General features: G+C 43.1%; 1 pseudogene; it reads right to left on the bottom strand.

The window, feature by feature from the left end:
- Positions 1-24,536, bottom strand: part of LOC116742248 — a 103,733-nt pseudogene that overhangs the window by 2,045 nt on the left and 77,152 nt on the right.

Raw genomic sequence — 24,536 nt, 5'->3', positions numbered from 1 at the left:
CTGACTATAAATTTTTTTCTGAATACCATAGTGAAGTGCGTATGCCTAATCCACGTACATCTATGTACATTTCACGTACACGTCGACCTAGAATTTTGCCCAACACGGCACATGACTTGCTCACTCCCTCAGTGAATCTATATTTCATATACAATACATATTCTCTCGGGATTTGCTATTCTGCATTACACTAAGGCCTTAAAAACAGAGGCAATCTTCCCCAGCCCTGGTCCCTCACCCAAAGGCATTTTAAGTAAACTTTTCCACGCCCCTCCCCCCTCCTTCCAAAAGAGAAAAAAATTCGGGGCAGGGAGGGGCTCGCGTATAACATGCTTGTGTTCGAGATAGATTATTACCCGTTGAGTTTGCTGCTCGCCGTTCAATTGTTAAATGAGTAGTGACTTCCTCCAAATCAGGTACACGGCACAATTCAGTTTTAAGGATTGCAGATTACTCCAACCTCCAAGCCTTTGCCGCAAACGCGGGGAGTGACCAATCCCTGGTCGGGGCTTTGCTGCAAAGCGTCCTTCCCTGCCCCCTCCCAGGGCTGCACCCGAGCCCGTGGTTTGCGAAAGTAAAGTAAGTGTGCCCTCTACCGGCAGCCTCGAACGCTGCGTCCGGATGCCGCCCGAGGGCGTGCGGGTCGGGAGGGGGCAGGGGCGGCCGGAGTGCAGGGTACCCAGCGGGGCGAAGGATAGGGCGGTTCCTTAAAATGAGTTTCCAGCCACCTTCTTCAGATTCCTTCAGGCCGACTGCGGAGAGGCGGAAGAAGAGGAATCGCTGGAGAGAAAAGTGGTTCAGAGGCGGCTCTTCAACCGCATAAGTGGTGGTGAAAATGGATCCATCACTACTTATGGGCAATGAGCATCACCCTATAGAGAACTGATGCTATTTATGGGCAACGCGAAATGATTAACAAGTACACACACGAAAAAACTTTCCAGCCAGACTCTAAGGCAGCAAAACACACTTTAGTCTACACATCTTAGAAAGCCATCATCTTCTAACCACCACGTTTTAGAGAAAGACACTAGATTTATTATTTTTTTAAATGAAAAAAAAAGGTGAATAGCCAGATCTTTTCATAATGATGGACGGGGGGTTGAGATTCCATTGAAACAAAGTGTAAAGGACCATTTTTTTTTTTTTTTTTTTTTGCCGTACGCGGGCCTCTCACTGTTGTGGCCTCTCCCGTTGTGGAGCACAGGCTCTGGACGTGCAGGCTCAGCGGCCATGGCTCACGGGTCCAGCCGCTCCGCAGTATGTGGGATCTTCCCGGACCGGGGCACGAACCCGTGTCCCCTGCATCGGCAGGTGGACTGTCAACCACTGCGCCACCAGGGAAGCCCGTAAAGGACCATTTTAATAAAAAGTTTTCATACCAAAACAACCGAGCAATAAAGGTCGAAGAAATGTGAGGTAAATTTACATAGCATGCGTAATGGGTGTGAATATTTCAAGTGGGTTTTTCTTTTTTTTAAAAGATTTTTTTGACGTGGACCATTTTTAACATCTTTATTGAATTTGTTACAGTATTGCTTCTTTTTTTATGTTTTGGTTTTTTGGCCACTAGGCATGTGGGATTTTAGCTCCCCGACCAGGGATCGAACCCTCACCCCCTGCATTGGAAGGTGAAGTCTTAACCTCTGGACTGCCAGGGAAGTCCCCTTCAAGTGGGTTTTTATGATGAGAAGGATGTTTGACAGTGTCTGATCACCTAGATACATCCTCAGGAAATTTGGCAACAGGGGATCCTTCCCAGAAGAGGTCTCTTAGGCTGGTTCCCCAGGAATCTGGCATTTTGGGCATTACTCTGCTGGAAGCTGAATGACTGCTCTCTATTGGGGCAGAAACCCCCCCCCCCAAAACAAAAAACAACCAACTCACCAAAACACAAAACCAATCAATCAAACAACAGCAAAAAAATGTAGGTCTAGTTTGACTGCAGAGGGTAGTTTTTGAAAGTTGCTAAAGGTGGCAGATACACCCTTTCTTAAGGTCTGACTGCCAAACAATTGCAGCCAGGTGTAGGAGATGTGACCCCCAGGCAGAGATGCTGTTGGTGGGTTCAGGACTCATCCTTCTTCTCTCCCAGCCTGGTGATATCACCTGGGGTGTTATTTTCAAGTAACAGCCTGGAGTTATTTTTTATTTATTTTTTTTTTTGTGGTACGCGGGCCTCTCACTGTTGTGGCCTCTCCCGTTGCGGAGCACAGGCTCCGGACGCACAGGCTCAGCGGCCATGGCTCATGGGCCCAGCTGCTCCGCAGCATGTGAGATCTTCCCGGACCGGGGCACGAACCCGCATCCCCTGCATTGGCAGGCGGACTCTCAACCACTGCGCCACCAGGGAAGCCCCAGCCTGGACTTATTCTGTACTTCCAAGTAAGGTAGGAGCCATCCCATTTTATAGCCGAGGAAATGGAAAGTCACATCTCAGCAAGACTTGACTTAAGGGACTTCACTATCTTTCTTTTAGTAATTTTTAAGAACCATTTGACCTAGAAGAGACATTTGCTAGGTTGAGAAACGGCAGGGTAAATAGAAACTAATAATATCATTTGAGATTACCAAAGGGATGTATGTTATTGTAAAAGAAACATTATAAGTAGAAAAAGGAATAAAAAAAAGGGAAAGAGTTTCTGAACCTGATCACCTGAAGACAGCTGATGAAGTTTGTCTTTTAAGAAAACTTTTTATGGGACAACCTCAGTCTTTCTATCACTTCCTTTTGGAAGTCAGTAGAAAGTGTCTATTAAGTGAATATTCCTGGTTTGCTGGTCTAAGGAGATTCTAAGGCTGTGTCTCTCCTTCCTTTTTTGGGTGCTGCTGGGTTTCAAAGAAGAGGCAAGTCTGTTATCACCCACAGGGTTGGGACTCCAGGTAAACAGTCCAGTAAGATTGCCTCACAGAAGAGAACATTGTGTCACTACAGGGAACATTTTTTCCTCCAGATGGTGTAACTAAGAGTCATTCATTCTCATAACTGCATATTCTCACAGTGACAGTCGTGTGTCACTTTCATACTTAGGAAAAATGAAGTACAGAAAGAATGAGCAACTTGACCAGAATTTCTCCTTTCTTTGCAGACACAAAATGGAGAGATTCAGAATGTGTGACTTGTATGACATAACATGTCTCCTCCCTGTACCCCACCCCTTCTTTGAATATCTCTTCTCCCACCCCTCAGAAAGTTTCCTGTGGGTCTTCCACAGATAAGAGTAGTGGAAAAGAAACTGGACCCCGGTGATCAAAAAGCTAGCTCCAACCTGGAGATGAGACAGAAAGCCCCTCAAAGGTGGTTGGCATGTTATTTCAAAAACTCTTCAAGTCATTGAGGCCTGTCAAGGAAGGGGTGGGGGAAGAATGATAAATACGTAGCTCCAGCAGAAAGATTATTTGGAAAGAAGGGCTGTTAGATGAAAATCCAAGCTAGCCAGGGAATGTTAGAGGAATAGAAAGTCTCACAAGCATTTTAATGCCGACCATGTGTCCCGATGAGAGGAGTACAGGAAAGCTCTCCAGCAGACAAGCAAATAAAATCTGGCATCATTAATTCATAAGAATGATATCAAAAACGGCAGTGAAGAAAATCTTTGTGTCTTTTTAAAAATGCATGTTTTTCAATGTTGCCCCACCTACTCTCGCTTCTAGCATACTGCATAAATTAAAGCAGTCAAGAAGGAAAAAAATTAGCAAGTATTTTTAACATAAAGCTCTAGACCCTACATTTCCTGTGTCGTGTTGGGTATGTTCAGTTGCTTTCTTACTGACTGACCTTAGATTCTGGCGGAGGGTCCTAGCTGGACTCAGTAAACTCTAGTCTCCTCTCTAGCTTGGCATTCTTCTTTTATTCCTTAGTGCTTCGCTGTAATCCTGCCTTACTTTGTAGCTGCTAGAGTAGACAAATGGTTCCTTTGTTTAGCCTCTTCAAAGGCTTGGTTTATTGTTCCGTAAGTGCCAAACCCAAGCAAATCTCAGAAGTTTCCACACTTTCGCTCACTTGGCCTGTCTTCGCTATGGTCCTTTTGGGCAACATCTGTCTCCAGGATGGACCCTCGCTGGGTTGGAGGTGGAGATGACTGAAAAGGAGACTCACAGGGGGATACTTTTGCTTTTCGACTTGCGTCTGGAAGCCAGGGGGCTAGGAGCCTGTTCCTTTTACAGACTTGTGGAGATCCCAAAGCAAATCTTCTGGCTTTCTGAGAGTAGCTCACCCTTGGTTGCTCTTATTTTTAAATTCTGTTCCCTCCGTAACTACTTTTAAATGGACTTCGTTACAGAAGGAAATTTCTTGAACGTACCTAGAGACCATGGATCACCAAAGCCAATGGCCCTTTCCCATTTTCCTTTTTGACTTTGCTGCTGCCACGGAAACTGATGGCTGTTGGAAATAATTGCTTCTTTTGTAAATCAGTGGTTCTCGACTGAAGGCAGTTTTGCCCCCAGGGGACATTTGAAAATGTCTGGAGACATTTGGGGTTGTTACAAAGGGGTGTTACTGCTGGCATACACTGGGTAGCAGCCAGGGATGCTGCTAAACGTCCTACAGTGCCCAGGACAGCCCCGCAGCAGAAGGGTATCAGCCCTGATATGTCAAGGTGAGAATCCCAGGGTAACTCCACCTTCCCCGGATGTTATTGCCACATTTCCAGTTGCTTCTTCCGTTTCCCCTGTTGCCTCTCCTTCCTCTTTCACCTACTACAGGTAGCTGCTAGAATCGGCTTGCGGTGGGTTCCTAACAGTTCCTAGTGTCCCACTCCGTTTAATCTTGCTCATTCATTCATTCATTGCTAAATCTGACAAGTTGCATGATCTCTCTGAGCCTCACTTTTCTCATCAGTAAAATGGGACTACCGGTCATTAGAACATTTTTTTTTGGTTTTTGTTTGTTTGTTTGTTTGTTTTTTGTGGTACGTGGGCCTCTCACTGTTGTGGCCTCTCCCGTTGCGGAGCACAGGCTCCGGACGCGCAGGCTCAGCGGCCATGGCTCACGGGACCAGCCGCTCCGCGGCATGTGGGATCTTCCCGGACCGGGGCACGAACCCGTGTCCCCTGCGTCGGCAGGCGGACTCTCAACCACTGCGCCACCAGGGAAGCCCTGGATCGAGCTCTTTTAAGTTTAAGGTATCAGTATTTCATGGTGCTCCCCAGAGAGTTCCGTGACATTTTTGTCCCCTGTCACTTCATCAAGCATGAAAAATGGTGGATGAATACAAGCCTGACTTTGGACAGAGGAGAACCTGGAGTCTCTCCTCCCGAAGAGATTGCATAACGTTTGGTGACTAATTCCTAACCCACCCCTCTCCTGTCTCCATCTGCGGCAAGACTGACTGACCATTCCAAGCGTATGCCATTTTATAGACCCCTTCATCCAGAAAAAGCACAATTCTGGAAGATCTGAAAGGTTGAATTATGCATTGTTCTTATTTAATACAAATCCAGGCATTATGTTAGAATTTCCCTCCTTTGACTGAATTCTTGTGCTGTCCAGTGGCTGATCACCAGGGTGTGGTCCTGGGAGCCCCGGAGCACAAGGAAGTATTTTGGTTCCTGGCCGGATAAGGCTTCTGCTGGAATCTGCAACTGTTTTCTTGTCCTGGTGAGCTGACCCGGACATTGAAAAAGCGTTTCCTTTAAAGCATAGCCTAACACCCAGATTTAGGAACTCTTTCTAACTTCGAACCCACATTTCCCCCATCATGTTTTAGATCAAGGTTTGCAAACTAGGATGATTACAGGGGCCCAGCAGGGAATGTTGGTGAGGAAGCAATAGGGAGTGGTGGGGACTGTGAAAAACGGGAGAACATTTTGCCTGTGTGAAGCTGGCAGCAGCTACTCAGCATCTATGGGGTGTTGCCCTTCAATATGGGCCCTTTGGTGGAAACGTGTCCAGTTTTTCAGAGAAGGTGGAACTTCAGATGTTCGAATCTTGGCAACTCATTTAAAAAATTATATGTAGAAGCAAAACCTGCCTGTGGAATAGATTCAGCCCTCAGGCTGCCTGTCTGAGATCTCTGCTTTTAGGTCTTAGTAAGTCAGCTAAAGAATGTCCTTCTAGGAGCTTTTCCTGATGACTTTCCCCTTCCCTTGAGATTCTTAACTGTTCCCTCATTCTTTTGTGATAGAAAATCTAAAAGTTTACTGCTCTTATGGGTTTTTGTGACTCCTGGCTCAGAAGATTCTGGCCAGGATGGATTGTATCTTTTTTTTTTGGGAGGGGGCTGCGCTGCACGGCATGTAGGATCTTAGTTCCCTGATCAGGGATCGAACCCACACCTCCCCATCACAAGTGCAGAGTCCCAACCACTGGACCACCAGGAAAGTCCAGGATGGACTGTGTCTTATTCACATTGGCATCCACCAAGAAAGCCTCCACGTTGCACAAGTCCAGGACTGCCGTTCACAGAGTCTGTGATCTCCAGGGCCTAGCACAGTGCCTGACACATGGTGGACCCTCCATAAATGCTTATTGAATGAACACTACTAGAGGGAGCTCCCAAGAGGAAGACATACCCAGCCCAGCCCAGTTTTAATCCAAAGAGAGAGAGAAGCTTTGAGAATTCCTCCTTGCTTCTATTCCACTGATGGGTGGGCCTTGTTCGTGTGTGCTTGATGGTAGGAGAGGCCCCAAGATAGTTGGGGAAGAGGATAAAGACAGAAGTCATCCAGATGAGTAGAACTAGACTCACTGACCAAAAAACAAAAGCAAGAAAATAAAAACTAAACCAAAATTCACAACAGTTTAAAACAGCACCCCCTGCAGGCCTCTTTCCTCACAATTTTATAATCCCACCCAGAGGAAAACCCTGCCAGAATTGAAGAGAGGAAGGGATGTGTGGGGTGTGGGGACATGGTCATAGGAGCTGGGCCAGGGAGAAGCTCCTGTCAGACTTTTCACAGGGAAAGTGATGAATGACCCTTTGCTCGGTCATGAATTCAATTTAATTGGTGGTGGTGTGGTAGTTCACAAAAGTGGACTAGCATAGAAAATATTAAAGCAATCAAAGAATGTTACTAAGTATGGTTTTATGAATCCTCTCTCTCTTTCTCTGTATGAATTTGGTTATAATGTGAGATGCAATGCGTCTCTAACTGTCAGTTAAAAATGTTAGAAAGCCGCTGCATTATCTCATTGTATCTCCATAGTAATCCTATGAGGTGTAGATTAATATTCCATTTTACAGATGGGTAAAACTGAGGTCTTGTAGGAACTTGTTCAAACTCACACAGTGAGTGGTAGAGGTGGAATTCCTCACCCAAATCCTTTTGATTCCACAGCCTTGGCTGAATCTGCTCCACCACAAGCCCCAGTCAACCCTGATGCCCAGCACTTGCCATGTCTCTGCGGCTGCTACTGCTGACCAGGGCCAATTTCCTTTAGAAAATGCTGGAGGAGTCAAATAGAACATTTTACTTCTCACTGCTACCCTTTTCCTGGTGTATAATGGCAAGGGATCAAGGGCAACGTGAGTGTCAAGACAGCGGATGCAGAGAAATAGATGAGTCCTGTCCTCCACGGGGCTTGGTTCTCTCTCTGCTGGAAAATTTCATGAGGCAGCTAGTATCTGTGTTGGGAAGTAGACTCTTGCGTTTGGTGAGGGGATGAGGGCAGAGGAAGAGGCAGTTGTGGTGCACAGAGGAAAGAACACAGTTTGGCAGTCCTAGGAATCCCTATAAGCCCCTGTAAGTCAATTCTTGCATTGACTTTGGCTGTGGAGCCTTTGAGAGATGACTTCACTGAACTGAGCCTCAGTTTCCCCATCTGTAGAAAATGGTGACAGCCATAATTGCTCCCCAGAGCTGTCCTGAAGGTTAACTGAGAATACAAGCTGTCCTCAAGAATCATAGCTGTTTTGTTGTCGTTAGGATTAGCTGAATTCTTTATCTCACAGCTTCCGGTTTCTTCATTTTTTCCAGATAGGAGTGCTATCGCTTACCTCGGGGGCTTATGCAAAGATTCTGTGAGAGCGTGCATAGGAAGTTCCGAGCCGTGTTGCCTGAGTTGGCATCTTGGTGGGCGCCTATGCGCAGTAGGTCTTATTACTGAGGGGGAAGCAGAGGCGGGGTGACCTGCTCATTGCTTTCTTCTTGCCCACGCAGGCGGTCGCCGCCCCCCGCCTTCGCTCTGCAAAAGACAGTGGACTCCTCTCTGTGACCTCAGTCCAAACATATTTACAACATCAGTGCCTTGAGAAACCCTTGCCTGCTGCCTGCGGGCCATCTTGGAATTCTCACCCTCCCTGCATCTGTGCAGGGAGGGATATGGGAGATGGAGTCGATGTTGGAAACTGGCCAGGGGACCTCACAGGCCCAACAAAGAATTTTTTAAAAGGGTTGACTTGGTAATAGGCAGAGGGGAATTCCGTGGATAAATAACAATTTATACAAGGCATGCCATCTGCTTCCCTGTCTAAGCATTAGTGCATAATTGCGGGCTCAATTCCCTTCCTATTCCTTGCTCTTTACCTTTCAACTCCTTAAGTAATTATATTGACGCCTCTCTGAGTGACTGGGTGGGAGGAGAGGCAGGGGGTGCCCCGTTTGGATGCTTGCTGCAGACAGTGTGGTATGAAACTGAAATAATTTGTTTTCATGCATTAAAGGATTAAACACTAAATAAGAACATATCGAAGTTCCGGCCAGTATACCTGAATGTTGTGCTGGAAATTAATGAAAACTGGCTTCACTGGAGGTAAACGACTGCAAATTAAGTTTGGTCTTTGAACAAAAACTCTGTTGTAGGATTCTCTAACTGGATTAGGGATCAAAACCTATGTGCCCCCAACCCCTCTCCTCGCTACGCTACCCTTACTTTGGTATCTACCAGAATGTTTTGAGACTCTTTATTTACGTATGAATTCTTCTGTCTCTCTTTGTAGCTTGGACAGATGTTGCCAGAGGAGGTGAAGGGTTAACCAGAATTTAGGGAGGAAGGAGGAGGGTAGGGGACCATTCTGGGAATCATGCTAAAGTACTTCGAGCAGAGACAGCAAATTGGCTTGAAGACCAAAATTTGCCTGCTGTTATGTTGCCTCAGATATAAGTTTTGACCTTCTCAGTATTTATAACATTTTAAAACAGGTGCCAATACTTAGAAGTTGATAGGTTTCACATAAAAATCTGAATGTCTGCCTTCCCTTGAAAAGTCAGCTTTGGTAATTTGGGGCCTAGATTCCCATGTGGTTGGAGGTGACAAGCAGTTCACTGTTTCAGGGGCTTGGGTTCTTCATTTTGCTTCAGTCTCTACCACTCCCTTATGCTGGCCACCCTCACTTTATTGATGACCTCTTTCTGGCTTCTGCCTGGTCTTTGTGGGCCTTTGAGTTTATAACCCCTGATTTATAAAATTTCCTGGTCAATTCATAGCTCTCATTATAAGGAAAAATTTCATCCTGAGAAAAGAGGTATTTAAGAAATATTTATTGAATAATGATGATATTAGCCAACATTAACCACATACCATGTGCCCATCTGTCTGACCCTATTTTTTGATAACAATTTTATTGAGATAAAATTCACATATCATACAATTCACCTATTTAAAGTGCATGGTTCAGGGAATTCCCTGGTTGTCCAATGGTTAGGGCTCCATGCTTTCACTGCTGAGGGTGTGGGTTCAATCCCTGGTCAGGGAACGAAGATCATGCAAGCCGTGAGGCAGCGGCCGAAGAAAAAAAGTGCGTGGTTCAATGGTTTTTAGTATATTCACAGGGTTATGCAACTATCACCACAATCAATTTTGGAACATTTTCATCACCCTCAAAAGTGACCCTGTACCTATTGGCAGCTACTCTCCATTTCCCATCAACACCCCAGCCCAGGGCATTGAGTACTCTACTTTCTGTCTCCACAGATTTCTTTATTTTGGCCATTACATGTTCATGGAATCAGACAATATGTGGTACTTTGTGACAGTCTCTTTCATTTAGCATAATGTTTCCAATAATCGTGTTGTAACATCTATCAACATTTCATTTCTTTTTATTAATGAATAATATTCCATGGTATGGATATATCGCATTTTTGTTATCTCTTCATCCATTGGGTTGTTGATGGACATTTGGGTTGTTTCTACTTCTTACTATTACGAATAATGCTGCTATGAACTTTCCTATGCACATTTTTGTGTAGACACGGGTTTTCATTTCTCTTGGGGATGAAAATGCTGGGTCACATGGTAACTCTATGTTTAGCCATTTGAGGAACTTCCAAACTGTTTTCCAAAGTGGCTGCACCAGTTTTTATTCCTACCGGCAGTGTATGAAGACTCTGATTTCTCCGTAACCTCACCAACCCTTGTTGTTATCTGTCTTTTTTATTATAGTCATGTTAGTTGGTGTGAAGCGGTATCTCACTGTGGTTTTGATTTGCATTTCCCTGATGGCTAGTAATATTGAGCATCTTTTCACGTGCTTGTTGGCCATTTGCCAGCCCTGTTTTAAGTGCTTAAGTGGAGGAATCCTTAGCTCCACAACTGCGTGAGATAAGTGCTCTTACTACCACACTTCCCCATGACATACCAAGGTCAGACTTTTAGTTGCAGGCTTTCTTTTCAGAGGATGACATTAACCCTTATTATATACAAGGAAATTTTAGTTCCCAGTTCTGGATAGAAATGCAAATCTGAAAAGAAGGCTCAGATGTGCAGTTAGCACCCAGTAGCCAGTGCCTCAGTAACTCCCATTTGTTGTGTTTTTCCTGACTCACACGCTCTTTCCTCTGCCTCGAGTAGTCCTTTTCCCTGGCTAACTTCTAGATTCTCTGAGAGTTTTCCCTGACCCTCCAGTCTAAATCTGAACACTTATTCACTCTCACAGCACTCTGAACCATTACCATAACAGCATTCATTTATTAGTGTCTTTATATTTTCTCATTTTTCTTTGAAACAGAAGGTTTTATTTTGTATGCTTATAATTAGGCTGTATATGTACATTTGTATTCTGCTTTTTTCCCCATTTCACATGATATTGCAAAATTGTCAGTGTAATTGAAAGTATAATTTTAAATGACTCCAAAGTATTCTGTGAAGTGATTATAAAATAACTCATGTAACGATTTCCTTTTTAAAAAATGTTTAAATTGTTTCATCGCTTTTGCTATGGTAAATAACACTGATTTGAACATCTTGGGGCACAAAGGTTTTTTTCTGTGTTTAGGATTATTTCCTCAGGGTGGAGTCACAAAAGTGGAATTACTGACTCAGAGGCATTTGCAAGGCCCTTGATGTCTATTGCTAAGTGCTAGCAGAGAGAAGATACTGTAGTGATTTAGACTGCCCCCAATATAGATGACAGTGTCAGCACTGGGAATGTTATCATTCTAAGAAAAGCTTTGCTTTAGTCTGCATTTCTCTGATTAACAGTGGGGACAAATCTAATAATTACACAAACAATGGAAGCACATCTTAATTGATATGCCAATTTAAGAAAGCAGATACTACATTATTGGTGCATTTTCCTGCAGGAGCCCAAGAAAGACTGAATGAGGGCATTTGTTGGTGAGGATAAGAGAGTGAGGTGGCCTGAACAGCTCAATAAAACTGCTGATAAGGGGATTTGCAGATAAGGCAGAAGGACATACGCTGGACTATTACTCTGTAGCTCAGCTTTTACACCTTATCAGAATAGAGGCCTGCTCCTCTGTAAATGATGGGCTACACTTGACAGTGCAATGAAAAGATCTGCACATTGCAGGTCGACAGTCAGAGCAGCTGGAGGCTGCGCCCGGAGTGTGTGATGGGACTTAAGATGGAAAATGTCATGATTGGAAGAGCCTTAGCGAACCCTGGGAGGTTAAGTCCTCCAACATTTTATTTTAGTTTAATTTACCAGGGGAATATTTTATTTCTTTGGGATATCTCAACATGGAACCCCAGAGGGGGAGTGGGAGGGGGAAGCAGGAGGCCCACTTGGTCCATATTCCCTCGTTCACAAGGAGATGTTGGCCCTCGTCTCCAGATTTGGTTACAAATGCAATTCCAGAGACACACTGAGAGGACGGAGAGAAGATTTCCATCTTCAGACTTGCCTCTAAGCACTGACATGTATTCATCACTTAGACCTCACAGCATCCCCTTCAGATACATATCATTCTTATTTATACCTTGCAGAAGAGGTGACTACTACATGAGAAGGTTAAATCTTCTGCCTAGGATCAAACAGTTAGTAAACAATGAAGCTGGGATTCAAACTCAGGCAGTGTGAAGAGGGCAGAATAGAGACTTCCAAATTGGAGAGCAAAAATTATGATTAAGTCACTGGGATAATGTGATCCATTGTGGTAGATTTCCTGATTTAGAAAAAAAAAAAAAAGCTACATTTTCCTTGTGAATGGGATTAGCCAACCTTGGCTTCCTGAAAGATATCAGTTAAATCAAACAGTTGAAATAGGATGTCAGGGAAGATCAACAGACCCATGCACAGCCATTTGAGGGCCAAGAACCTGAAGAAAGAATTGGGATATCTTATCAGTAATCCATTCGTCTGTTTATTCTCATGTTCATAATTCATGAAGTGGGCAGTGAGTGGTCAGAGAAAAGAAGCCCTCAGGTTCAAATCCTGCTGTCCCTGCTCTATAAATTGGGTCAAAAATCTGAGCCTCAGTCCTCTTATCTTTAAAATGGGAATAATAATGGTATCTACCTCATAGAGTTCTTGGGAGGAATAAATCAGATAATGCATATAATGTGCTTCTATTGCAGGCACATCATAAATACTCAATAAATATTACCTGTTAATATTTAGTCATTCTTTCTTTCAACACATATTTGTTTAGCCTCACCTGTGCTCCATTGGGTCGGTAGAAATGTCTCAGATGACCCAGGAAGGGGATAAGATAAAATTCTGAGGTCAAAGGTTTTAGGTACAAAGCCTCTTGCTGTGAAATGTGTTGATGGGTGAGAATTTTTGAGAGATAGGACTGCATAATTTATTTAAGCATAGCGATAGATCAGGAGAAAGGGAGTGGACCCAAGGTCTACTGGGAACACAGACTCAGACACACCCAGAGGTAAGGCTTTCTCACGTGGATTGTGAATTGTGTTCCTTTAGGCTGCCTAGGAAGAACAAAACAAAACAAGACAAAACAAAACAAAACCGAGTGCTTTTCTGTTACTTAGGATCAAAACGGGGATCTCCGTCACAGAAAGCAGCACTTAGATTTTGTCTCTGGTGAAGTGGCTAAAGCTGAGTTGTATGAGTTGGAAAGAGTTTGGGTCATGAAACAAGGTGCCTGAATTAGTGGATTACCTTCTGTGAATAAATCATCTAGATATTATATCAGAGCTCAAACAAAAGTTCTATGTGTTTAAAGTGACACTTCAAATTACTTTTTCTGTGGAAAAAGAAAAAGAAAAGGAGTTGAATGGAGGCCAGGGAGCCAATCAAAACCTTTTTAAAACTCCAGGTAAAGCATAATATTTTTAAAAATTTATTTTTATTGAAGTACAGTTGATTTACAATGTTGTGTTAGTTTCAGGTGTAAAGCAAAGTGATTCGGTTATACATTATCTATCTATCTATCTATTCTTTTTCAGATTTTTTTTCCCTTATAGGTTATTACAAAATACTGAGCAGAGTTCCCTGTGCTATACAGTGGGTCCTTGTCGGTTATCTGTCATATATAGCAGTGTGTATTTGTTAATCCCAAACTCTTAAATTATCCCTCCCCCTACTCCCCTTCCCCTTTGGTAACCATAAGTTTATTTTCTATGTCTGTGGGTCTTTTTCTATTTTGTATATAAGTTCATTTGTGCCTTTTTTTTTTTTTAGATCCCACATATAAGCAATATCATATGATAGTCGTCTTTCTCTGTTGGACTTACTTCACTTAGTATGACATTGTCTAGGTCCATCCATGTTGCTGCAAATGGCATTATTTTATTCTTTTTTAGGGCTAAGTAATATTCCATCACTAAGTACTATTTTGTAAAAATTTGGGGTTTGGAACTAAAATCATCATACAAGCAGCTGCCACTCATGCAGTGTGTGTTAAATTCTACATCAAGAGTTTGGTGCACCATAATTTCATTTTACTATCTTTTTAAATTAAAAAATTCAAGAGATTTTTTTTTTTGAGCAGTTTTAGGCTCACAGCGTAATTGCGAGGAAGATGCAGAGATTTTCCGTATACTCCTTGCCACCACTCATGCATGGCCTCCCTCATTATCAACAACACTCCCCAGAATGGTACACTTCTACCGAGGATCAGTCTACACGGATACATAATCATCACCCAAAGTTCGTGGTTTACCTTGGGGTTCACTCTTGGTGTTGTACTTCCATGGTTTTGGACGAATGTGTAACGACACGTATCCATCATCATGGTATCATGATGGCCCCTTTCACTGCCCTAAAAATTCTCTGTGTTCCATCTATTCATCCTCTCCCCCAACCCCCTGCTCTTCAACCAATGGTATTTTTACTACCTTCATAGTTTTGCTTTTCCCAGAATGTCACATAGTTGGAATCATACACTACATAACCTTTTTGGATTAGTTTCCTTCACTTAGTAATACACATTTAAGTTTCTGCCATGTCTTTTCATTCATTCTTAGCTCATTTCTCTTTAGTACTGAATAACAGACACGTCTGGAGGTACCACACTCTATTTATCCATCCACCCACAGAAGGACATCTTGGCTGCTTCCGTGTTTTGACAATTATGAATAAAGCTGCTATAAACATCTGTGTGCAGGTTTTTGTGTGCACATAGGTGTTTAGCTCCTTTGGGTAAATGGCAGGGAGCTTGATTACCATTCTTTCATTATCCCTCCAGCAGCTCTGTGGTATGACTGTACTTATCCCTATTTTATAGATGAGAAAACTGAGGTTCAGAGAAGTCATGATTTACCTAAAGACACACAGTAAAGAGTCAGAGTCATGACAAGACAGAGTCTTTGTTGTCTACGTGATGCACTAGGAGTCAGAGGCAGTCCTATTCCCAGCTTTTGCCCAGACACTCCGGATGCCCTTGATCTGGTAACTCATTCTCTTTTCTGCAAAATAACATTATGTGTTCTACTGCCTCATAATGTCCTTGTCAAAGGCCGTCCTGGGCAGATAAGCACTTTGGATTTCTCACATTTCCACTTAGCCTTGTGGACAAGTCACTTGGTCTCCCTGGGCTTACCTTTCCGCATCTATGCAATAAAAGCATTGGACTAGCGATGCAATGCACGAGCTCCTTTCCAGCTCTGAAAGTGTAGGATTTTGCATCTTCACACCTCTCCTGCGTTCCTCAGTGGTGACTTAGAGACGCTGACTATCAGTGGGGGAAGACAGGAAGCTGTAAGTTCTTCCATTTGAGCTTTGGGGCTGAATCATGTTGGTAATTTCAAACTCTCATTATCTTACTCCCTAATGTTTTGCTTCGAAACCAACTGTAGTTCTTGGGGGAGGTGGAAGGGCAGTTGGAATAACAATGTTGGAAATAATTCCACTGGGGAAATTAAAGGGTATTTGGAGTTTTCAACGTAGAACCTTAGTGACCAAACGCTGCTCCGAGTTTGTCGCTAGGGCACCCCAGTCTCCATCAAGGACTATACTGTGTTTGGAACTGAGCCTGTAGTTGAGCGGGGGCTGGGTGTTGGAGGATAACATAGCTAGGGGTGGGGACAATAACTGTAGTTGTCAGCTTGGGCTTGGGGTCCAACAGTCTGGTTCTAACCCTTATTCTCTCACTCCGTAGCTATGTGACAAGCTCTCCATTCCTGGCTCTCCATAAAGGGAGAATGGTAGCACCGTCTTAACTGGGTGTCTTAACCTGAAGTTTGATGTCTAGTTAACTGTTGTTCAATTCAGACTCTACAGAAGATGGTCCGGTCCTTCAAGAGAATAGGCAGAACCAGAAGCTGCTCTGAGTTGCCCCTTCTGGCAGAGCTGTGATGTCTCACTGAGCTCGCAAATTATTCAGTGAGATTTGCATGGTGATGTTTTCCTCTCCTACAGTCAAGTCTATGCTGGACAGAGGGATGGAGGCGGGGCCAGACGCTGCCCTATATACATTCTATCCTTATAAGGATACTTTATCATTGTTACTGTTATCCCTATATTATAAAGGAGCATACTGGGGTGCAGAGAGGTAAAATTTGGCAAAGATGACAGAGTTGATAAGTGAAAGAGCTGGGATTCAGATTTATGTCTGCAAGGTCTGTGTTCTTCTGCAGATACCAGGGGTCCCAATGAGAATTGCTGATGCTTGATTTCCCTACCCCAAGACTCTACTTACCAATGGCTGCAAATAGATGACAAGAAACTGTTCCACTGAACTTCTCTTGGCCACACATAACTGCTCTAAGGATCAAGGAGAATGGGATTAAATGACACCACATGAAAGACAGATTGCAGAAATGATAAGAATTCGTGCCCCTTGTAACATGCCGGTGTAGCTCCTGATCAAGAGGTATATCTGTTTCTTCTCCCATGGATCTGGGCCAGCCTTGTGACCTGCTTTGGCCATGGAAACAAGATGGAGTTGATGGCGTGCCAGTTTCAACTCTAGGTCTCAAGAAGCTTTGCGTACTACTGTTTATTCTTTCCTGGAAGACCTGCCCAGACACCATGAAGACAAACTCAGGCTACAATGCTGGAGGATGAGAGACTAGGTGGGGCAGAGCCAAGGTGCACCTGCTCAAAGCCAGCCAAGCCCCAGAGGCGGAGCTGCCTTGCTGAGCCACAGCGGACTGTGTGTGCATGAGAGAAGCCAGCCAGTGAGCCCAGTCTAAACCACCTACCCGCATGACTGTGCACTAAATGAATGGTGGTCATTTGAAAGCACTTCATCGTTAAAATCAACTTTTTATTCTGGAGCAATTTAAAATCTATGAAAGGGCTGAAAAGGTAATATACCTGTCCCCCAGCTTCAATTACCCCGAACGTTACCATCTTATCCATTATTGTGGTACATTTGTCAAAACTAAGACACCAACATTGGTATGAACAAAACTGTAGATATCATTCAGATCTTACAAGTGTTTCCATTAATACCCTTTTTCTATTCTAGGATTCAAACCAAGACACCAAAATTCATTTTGTTAGTGTGTTTCCTTAGCCTTCTCCAATCTGTGACAGTTTTTCAGTCTTCCTTGTTTTCATGACTTTGAGGTTGGGAAGGGTACTAGTTGGGTATTTTGTAGAGTGTCCCTTTATTTGGGTTTGTCTGACGTTTTTCTCATGATTAGACCAGGGTTATGGTGTTTTTTTTAAAAAAATACCACAGGAGTGAATTGTCCTTATCGTGCTATCCAATTGACAGCACTGGTGATGTTAACTTTGACACTTGGTTAAAGGAGTGTTTGCCAGGTTTCTTAACCATAAAGTTACTCTTTTTTTCTAAGGCACTACATGTTGGGTGGCTCGTGTACAGCAGTAGATACTGTTATGTATTACTTCCTTGTCCCATTCATGCTTCTCGAAATCTGGCTCTTCCAACCTATTTGCTGGACCATTTTCCAATTTTAGTCTTTTGGTGAACAATCCATCGTAATACTGCTCCTCCCTTGCTAGTGCTAAAGCCAAGTTTTAATTTCACTTTTGAAATTCTAAGACTCTTTCTAGGTTCTGGTCAAATGCTGTTGCCTCCATAAACCTTCCCGGATTCACTCTGTAAACCCTTAGTGTCTTCATTCACTCATTTATTCATTTTATTGAGCACCATCTATGTGCCAGACACTCTTCTAGGTCTTGGGCCACAGCCATGAACCAGACAAAATCCCTGCTCTCAGGAAACTTGCCAGGAGGAAATTACACAATAAACCCTGTAGCCAAATAATTTGGAGAGAATTATGTAACTGTGGTCTTCTCTGATATCCACGTCCTCATGCTGCAGGTATTAGATTGTTAACTTCCCATGCACCTCAGTAATCAGTCAGTCAAGAACTAATTCAGGGCTTCCCTGGTGGCGCAGTGGTTGAGAGTCCGCCTGCCGACTCAGGGGACGCGGGTTCGTGCCCCGGTCCGGGAAGATCCCACATGCCGCGGAGGGGCTGGGCCCGTGAACCATGGCCGCTGAGCCTGCGCGTCCGGAGCCTGTGCTCCGCAACGGGAGAGGCCACAACAGTGAGAGGCCCGCGTACCGCAAAAAAAAAAAAAAAGAACTAATTCAGTAAATATTTATCGTGCACGTGCCATGAACTAGGAAACATGGTAGACGTCTACAATAGAATCTCTCACATTGCTCTTGGAGCCACAGAAAGCAGGGTTTGTCTTATCCAATCCATTCTATTGCTAAATTATGAAAGAGAGGCACTGGAGGGATGGCTTATTGGTACAGAGCAGGGACTCCACTGCAGGTCCATGAACATATAGCTTGAGGTTCTTTCCATATGTCCCACTGCTCTCTTGGCTAATGAAAAGGAATGGCTACCAGCGCTCAAAAGAAGAGGAAATTTACTATCTCAGGGGTGAGGAAGGGAAGTTGGAATGACATTTACCCTAAAATTGTTCTTCCTCCAGGGTCGAATTTGAGACCAGTTGGTCTCCCTGGAATTGAGACTTCCCTGGAATTAAAAAAAAATTATTATTTCCTTTATTATTAAAAAAAATTTATTGGAGTATAGTTGACTTACAATGTCATGTTAGTTTCAGGTGTACAGCAAAGTGAATCAGTTATACATATATAAGTATCGACTCATTTTTAGATTCTTTTCCCATATAGGCCGTTACAGAGTATTGAGTAGAGTTCCTTGTGCTAAGTAGGTCCTTATTAGTTATCTATTTTATATATAGTAGTGTGTATATGTACATCACAATCTCCCAATTTATCCCTCCCCCCGTCCTTACCCCCTGGTGGTTTTCTACATCTGTGACTCTATTTCTGTTTTGTAAATAAGTTAATTTGTACCCTCTTTTTAGATTCCACATATAAGGCTTCCCTGGAATTAAAGCAGTGCTCATCAAACTTTCCCACTTGACCAAAGACAGTCATTCTACACATTTGTTTGTTGTCTGGTTCCCCTACTAGAATATAAACTTCTCAGTGGCAGAGACTTGGCTGCCCTCTTCAGGTCTATATAAAACACCTAGAACAGAGCCTGACATTTAGTGGGTGTTTAATAAATATCAATGGGATAAATAGGTGAATGGTGATTCAGGAAGGACCATGAGATCAGATCAGTGGCTTTTGTCACAGGAAAACTTGACTGTGTGCTCTTGTTCCTAATTCCATCCTTCCATAGCTCCCCATGGTCTATAAACCACACCCCAATACTTCAGCATGTTTACTGGCCAGGGCTCTTTCAGTTGTAAACACTAGAAGCTAATATCTAATGAGTCTAAACAAACGAAACAATATACATGACATTTGAAAAACAAACAAACAAATTTATTGTTTACCTAACTGCATGTTTCCTTCAGGTACATTTGCATCAAGGGGTTTGGCCAACTCATCAAAACTCTACCCTCTCCTTCTCTTGGGCCTGCTTTCCTCTGTGTTGGCTTCATTCCCAGGCAGTCTCTCCCATGTGGCACTTATTAGTTGTATGAGCCAAGACATTCCCTTCTTATTCTTAAGCCAGTTTGAGTTGGGTTTCTGTCACTTGTGAAAAATAAAAGGAGCTGACTAATACTCTTTCACCTAATCAGAGTGTGGCGTGCTGTAGATATATGTGATGGATAAAGAAGATGAGGCCTGAGGATGAAGAATCTGAATCCCCTGCTAGCTTGGATCGATTTCACTGGTTACCTCTCCATTAAGATCGAGTCCTGTGACTACTTAAAGAGATTCCTCCCTAAACATATCTCACTTAACACTATAGGCTTTCCTGATACTTCTTCCAGTGGGAATCAAAAGGTCTGACATATTAAACACTCCATTTGTTTTAAAGAAGCTGAATGTAGAATATTTCTTTTGTTCTGAGGATAACCAGTCACAATGTGTTTGAAAATGTAGGCGTCATCAGCTCTTCTTCAAAGTAGAGGTGGGAGGGTCCCCCAGCATTTCCTTAGCTATGCATTGACGGTTGCAGTAGTCATCTCCAGATTTCTCAGGAATATCTAGAGCCTCTAAAGAGCACCATCATCACTATCACTCAGCTTTCTGCTGCTAATTTGCGAGACATTTTGCAGTTAACCTGTTGGTTCTCCCAGTGGGCCTATGAGGGAATTCAGTAGTGTTCATTTTTTACAGGCATACTCAAAACTCAAGAATGCACACAAGATGGTCTCCCAGCTTCCCCTTCAGGAAGGTCGGGCCAGTGATTTGTTCTGGTCACTGAACTGTGAGTGGCAGTGATATGTGTTACTTCCAAGCCCAGGCAATTAAGAGCACCACACTTACCCTTTTCTCTTTCTTTTTAGGCTGACCATGGAATTGCTCTAATGAGATGGTGGAACCACAAGATGGCAGAAGCTTGGATCCTGGAGTCACCAAAGAACGCTGCAAAGAACTGCGTGACCAGAAGTGGCTGTTGAGTAAGAATCAAACATCTGTTATATTAAGCCACTGAGACTTCATGGTTTATTTGTTACTGCAGCATACCTTAACCTATCCTGATTAATAAACACCTATATTTCTCCTCCAGTAGACTCCTAGGATGGTTGCTGGCTGAGATATATTTAAATGAGGGCAAGATTGTCTTGTTTTATATATCTATATAACTTCCATTTCTTGTTTTTTGGACTTTGCCTTGAAATTAATGTATTTTGAAGGAGCAGACCTAGCTTGACTCCCAGCTCTGCCACTGATTCACTGGATAACTTTGGGCAAGTTGCTTTACATCTCTGAACCTCTGTTACTTCATTGATAAAAAGTTGAAAGTGATTGGGCTTATTGCAAGGTTCCACCACTTATTGCCTATATAACATTCAGCAAGCAGCTCATCTTTCTAAGCTTCAATTTCTGCAGCTGTAGAAGAGATAGTAATGTTCCCTATTTCTCAAGTCTGTCCCAAGGATTAAATTAGAAAATATAAAGAATCTATTCCTGTGCTTGGTCTAGGGTAGGCACTTCGTATACTTTATTCTCTATTTTTTCTCAGCCATTGAGATCTCCTAGTTTTTCCTATCACTCTCTGTTTTATTCATTTCTTTCGTTTTTCTCCATTCCCAACGCATATTCAGAAATAGAATATTGTTTCCTTTTTGAGAAAACATCAACTCTTTTGTGGTTGGTTTGGTGTCACCGGTAGATAATAAACTTTCCAAAATAACTCAGAACAAATGTGTGTGTGTGTGTGTGTGTGTGTGTGTGTGTGTGTGTGTGTGTGTGCACGGAAACTATCTACACCCTAGTTATGGAAAGGAAACGGCTGCTGGCAGTGGAGGTCAAAGTTAAGTCCACACCTGAAGAACATACTTAAACACACTGATAAAGACTGGAGGACCTAATCATTTGTCTTGAAGAAACTGAAACAGTTGCACTGATAAACGGACCAACTGAGAACAGTTAAAATCTCAACCACTTATCTGAAGCCAAACAAGAACAACTTCTGTAAGTCTGAAGGTAAGAAGTCCCTTACACAGAAACTCAGAAAGCAGGATTCCTTCAGAAAGAGGACATTTATAAAAAAATTTCACCTCCACATGTCTTTAAATGCAGAAGTAGGGACAAAACAAAGAGTTTGGGGCTGGGGGTTCTCTGTGTGCAAGGTGCAGGCTGGGATCTGTGCGTGGGGGACAGGAATGCCACAAAACAACCTCAGATAATGACAAATTGGGTTTACAGACAGTACAGATTCTTTCTTTTCTTTCTTTTTTCACTGCGTCTGCTTGAACTTTGTGGTTTTTCTCGGAGAGATTGGCACCCCAGAAGCAAGGGTAGAAAGAACCAATTGACTGTTCTCAAAACAAAACAAAACTCAACAAAGGCCCTTTCTTCCTCAAGGACTATTCCCATGGAAAGTAAAAAGTGAGCCCACTTGGAATTACCTGACTGCAAAACAATGCCACTTTTATTAAAGAGAGTTAGTTTTTCACTCACCCAGTTTGAACATGGCTCCACAGAAATTGCCGAAGTCTTCAAAAAGGATATGGTCCTCAGACTAGAGACCAAGGCAGAGAAACTTAAGGCTGAAAGAAATATTTTTTTGAGTGAACCAAAAATAGGGGTTTAGAAGGGAGCCGCTCTTCTCAAATTATGTTCATAGTGAGAAACGCTGTTCAGGTATTCACTGGCCAGCAATGAGACTTTGTGTAATAATATTTTCCCCAGTGTTCTGGAAGGGGGTCTCAGAATATTTTAAGCCAGCCCAGCAATTTTTTTAAAGCACGTTTAGATTTGGTTTGGGGTTCTGCTTAGTGTATACTTAATAACACACATTTGTGTTGAGATTGGACACGTTGGCCAACTTTCTCTCTGAAAATTGTACTGCACCTTTGGGCTCATGTGAGTAAGGAGGTAACACTGTGACATCATGGAAGAGAATTCTGTCTCATCTGAGTGACGGGAGCAGTGGATTTGCTTTTTCTGTAATTAAAGTGGAGTAGGAGGAATCTGTTATAACTCGTTCTTAGTTCTTTCATTCCGTATCTCAGGAGTCCTCCAGAACATGATCACCCAAGAGGGGCATTGAAGGATTACCCCATAGAGCTGCGGGAAAATACAAGGTTTGAGCAGGAAACCACAAAGCTGCAGGGTAGGCTGCTACCCTCTTCTGAGGATTCATACCGTCTCTGGTTTTCACTCCAGACGTGTCTTCTTGACAAGACTGCAGTGTGTTAAGTCTTGGTGTGGGTTTTGACTTAGGTGTGCGGTAAATTGTATTTTTTTTTTGGTAAACAAAAGACCAAACTAGGATTTGAAGGAACCTAGTTCATCGTTAAAAAGACTCAAATAGACAAATAATCTTTGCGGACAAAGGCTGTGCCTTGTTCATTATTTTATCTCCTGTACCAAGCACGGTAGGGTCCAGTTAATGACTGTTGAAGGAATGGAGATCAGATACCATTGGCTCGCGCATTCTATATGCAGTATTAGAAATTCTGGGTAGACAGATCCACTCAACATGAAGAGGGATGCAGACCACGGGATAGTTTTTCCTTCTCTGTTGCCTCAAGATTAACACAAACGATATTTTTATTTTGAAAGAATTTTATCACTCACCCCTATGGGGAAATGACCAGGAGAAATAAATAACCAACATGGGCACTGACACAAATCTTGAGAAATTTTGCAGCTACGATCTCTGCATTTTGTGTTCTGATTCCCTCACTCAGACTATTACCTCCTACCTGGCTTCTTGAATCTTAGAGGCCAGCTGATCCGGTTACTATATGATTTCTATTTCTCCAGAACCCCAGACTAAATGACACCTATTCATCATTTGTCTGCTGCTCTGAATGTTGCCTCACATTGTATAACAGCATTAATCTGTGATTCTCCCACTTAGGCAGAATTCTCCCACTTAGGCAGAACTCATTTTGCTTGTATACCAAGCAAAATGTTTGCCAGGGTTGGCACAGGGATGTGTGAGACATCAAAATACTCCAGACTAAAAGAGAGAAAGACACATGTAGAAACGATTACAACAGGAAATGGTAAGTGCTCTGCAGGGGCGTTAGGGTGGCCCGAAGGTGTCGGCGAGCAACCTGGTTCTAGGGGATTCTTTTCTGGTTGTGATGCTTTTGTCACAGGTGGAGAGACCTTATAAAAAAGTACTGGTGCAAAGATGCTGTGGAGAATGGTATTTAACACGTGGACATTGTGTGTCCTCTTTAGGAGAATGCTGGGAGAGCAATCAACCAACTGGCCTCAGCATCAGGAACGAATCTCTTTTTCCTGAGAAATGGTTCAGCTTTGCCTTAACTGGACGGGATCGGGTGCCCCTTTTCAGATCATCTGCTGATGGGATTTGTACCAAAGTTTCAGCTCCCCTGTAGCACCTGTCAGTAACTGAAGGCGTGCATAGAGCTACAGACGGTCATTCTAGATGCTGTTGTAATTTCCTAGCCTTTCTTAAGCTTCTATCTTTCCTCTTCAGACCCTTTTAATTTATGTCATTTTTTGCTCTAATTTTTAAGTTTCCTTGGATATTTTTGCTATAGGCAGAAAAAAATATGGTATAATAATAACAATGACAACAATAAAGAATAACACACCTCCCCTCTCTGTCAGAAAGAGATCTTTGAGCTGACACATGATGGGGGGAGGTGAATTGGATGGCAAAGAGGAGGTTTTAGGCAGAATAAAGAGCCTATGGAAAAGCAAGAAGTTGTGAAAGGGACCTGGTTCTGGCTTCCATCTCAGTGCTGTGAAGGGGACTCCGACAGCAACACATTTCACTCCCCTTAGCATCGTCTTCTTGTTCTACCCAAGTACCGTCTGGATATTTCGAATATATTCTGTTAGGCTGTACAAGCATATGAGTTGTTGGGGGTTAGGGGGCGAGCTGAAAGGAGCTTTATTTGGCCTGTCCCCCATCCCTTTAAGTCCACTCTGGGAGCCTATTAATCCTCATGGTCCTAGAAGAAAACTCAGGCCCCAGGAGTGTCCTGGTCCCTCTTCCCTTTTTCATCAAACAGCGCCTCGATGGAGGAATTAAAATGTCTCATACCATATTATTCTAAGTTGATTACGGTTGAGACTTTGGCCTTCCTCCA

Source organism: Phocoena sinus, chromosome 17 (assembly GCF_008692025.1).
Source record: "Phocoena sinus isolate mPhoSin1 chromosome 17, mPhoSin1.pri, whole genome shotgun sequence".
Taxonomy (NCBI): Eukaryota; Metazoa; Chordata; class Mammalia; order Artiodactyla; family Phocoenidae; genus Phocoena; species Phocoena sinus.
The sequence above is the reverse complement of the archived record's forward strand: the minus strand, read 5'-3'. Positions and strand labels throughout refer to the sequence as shown.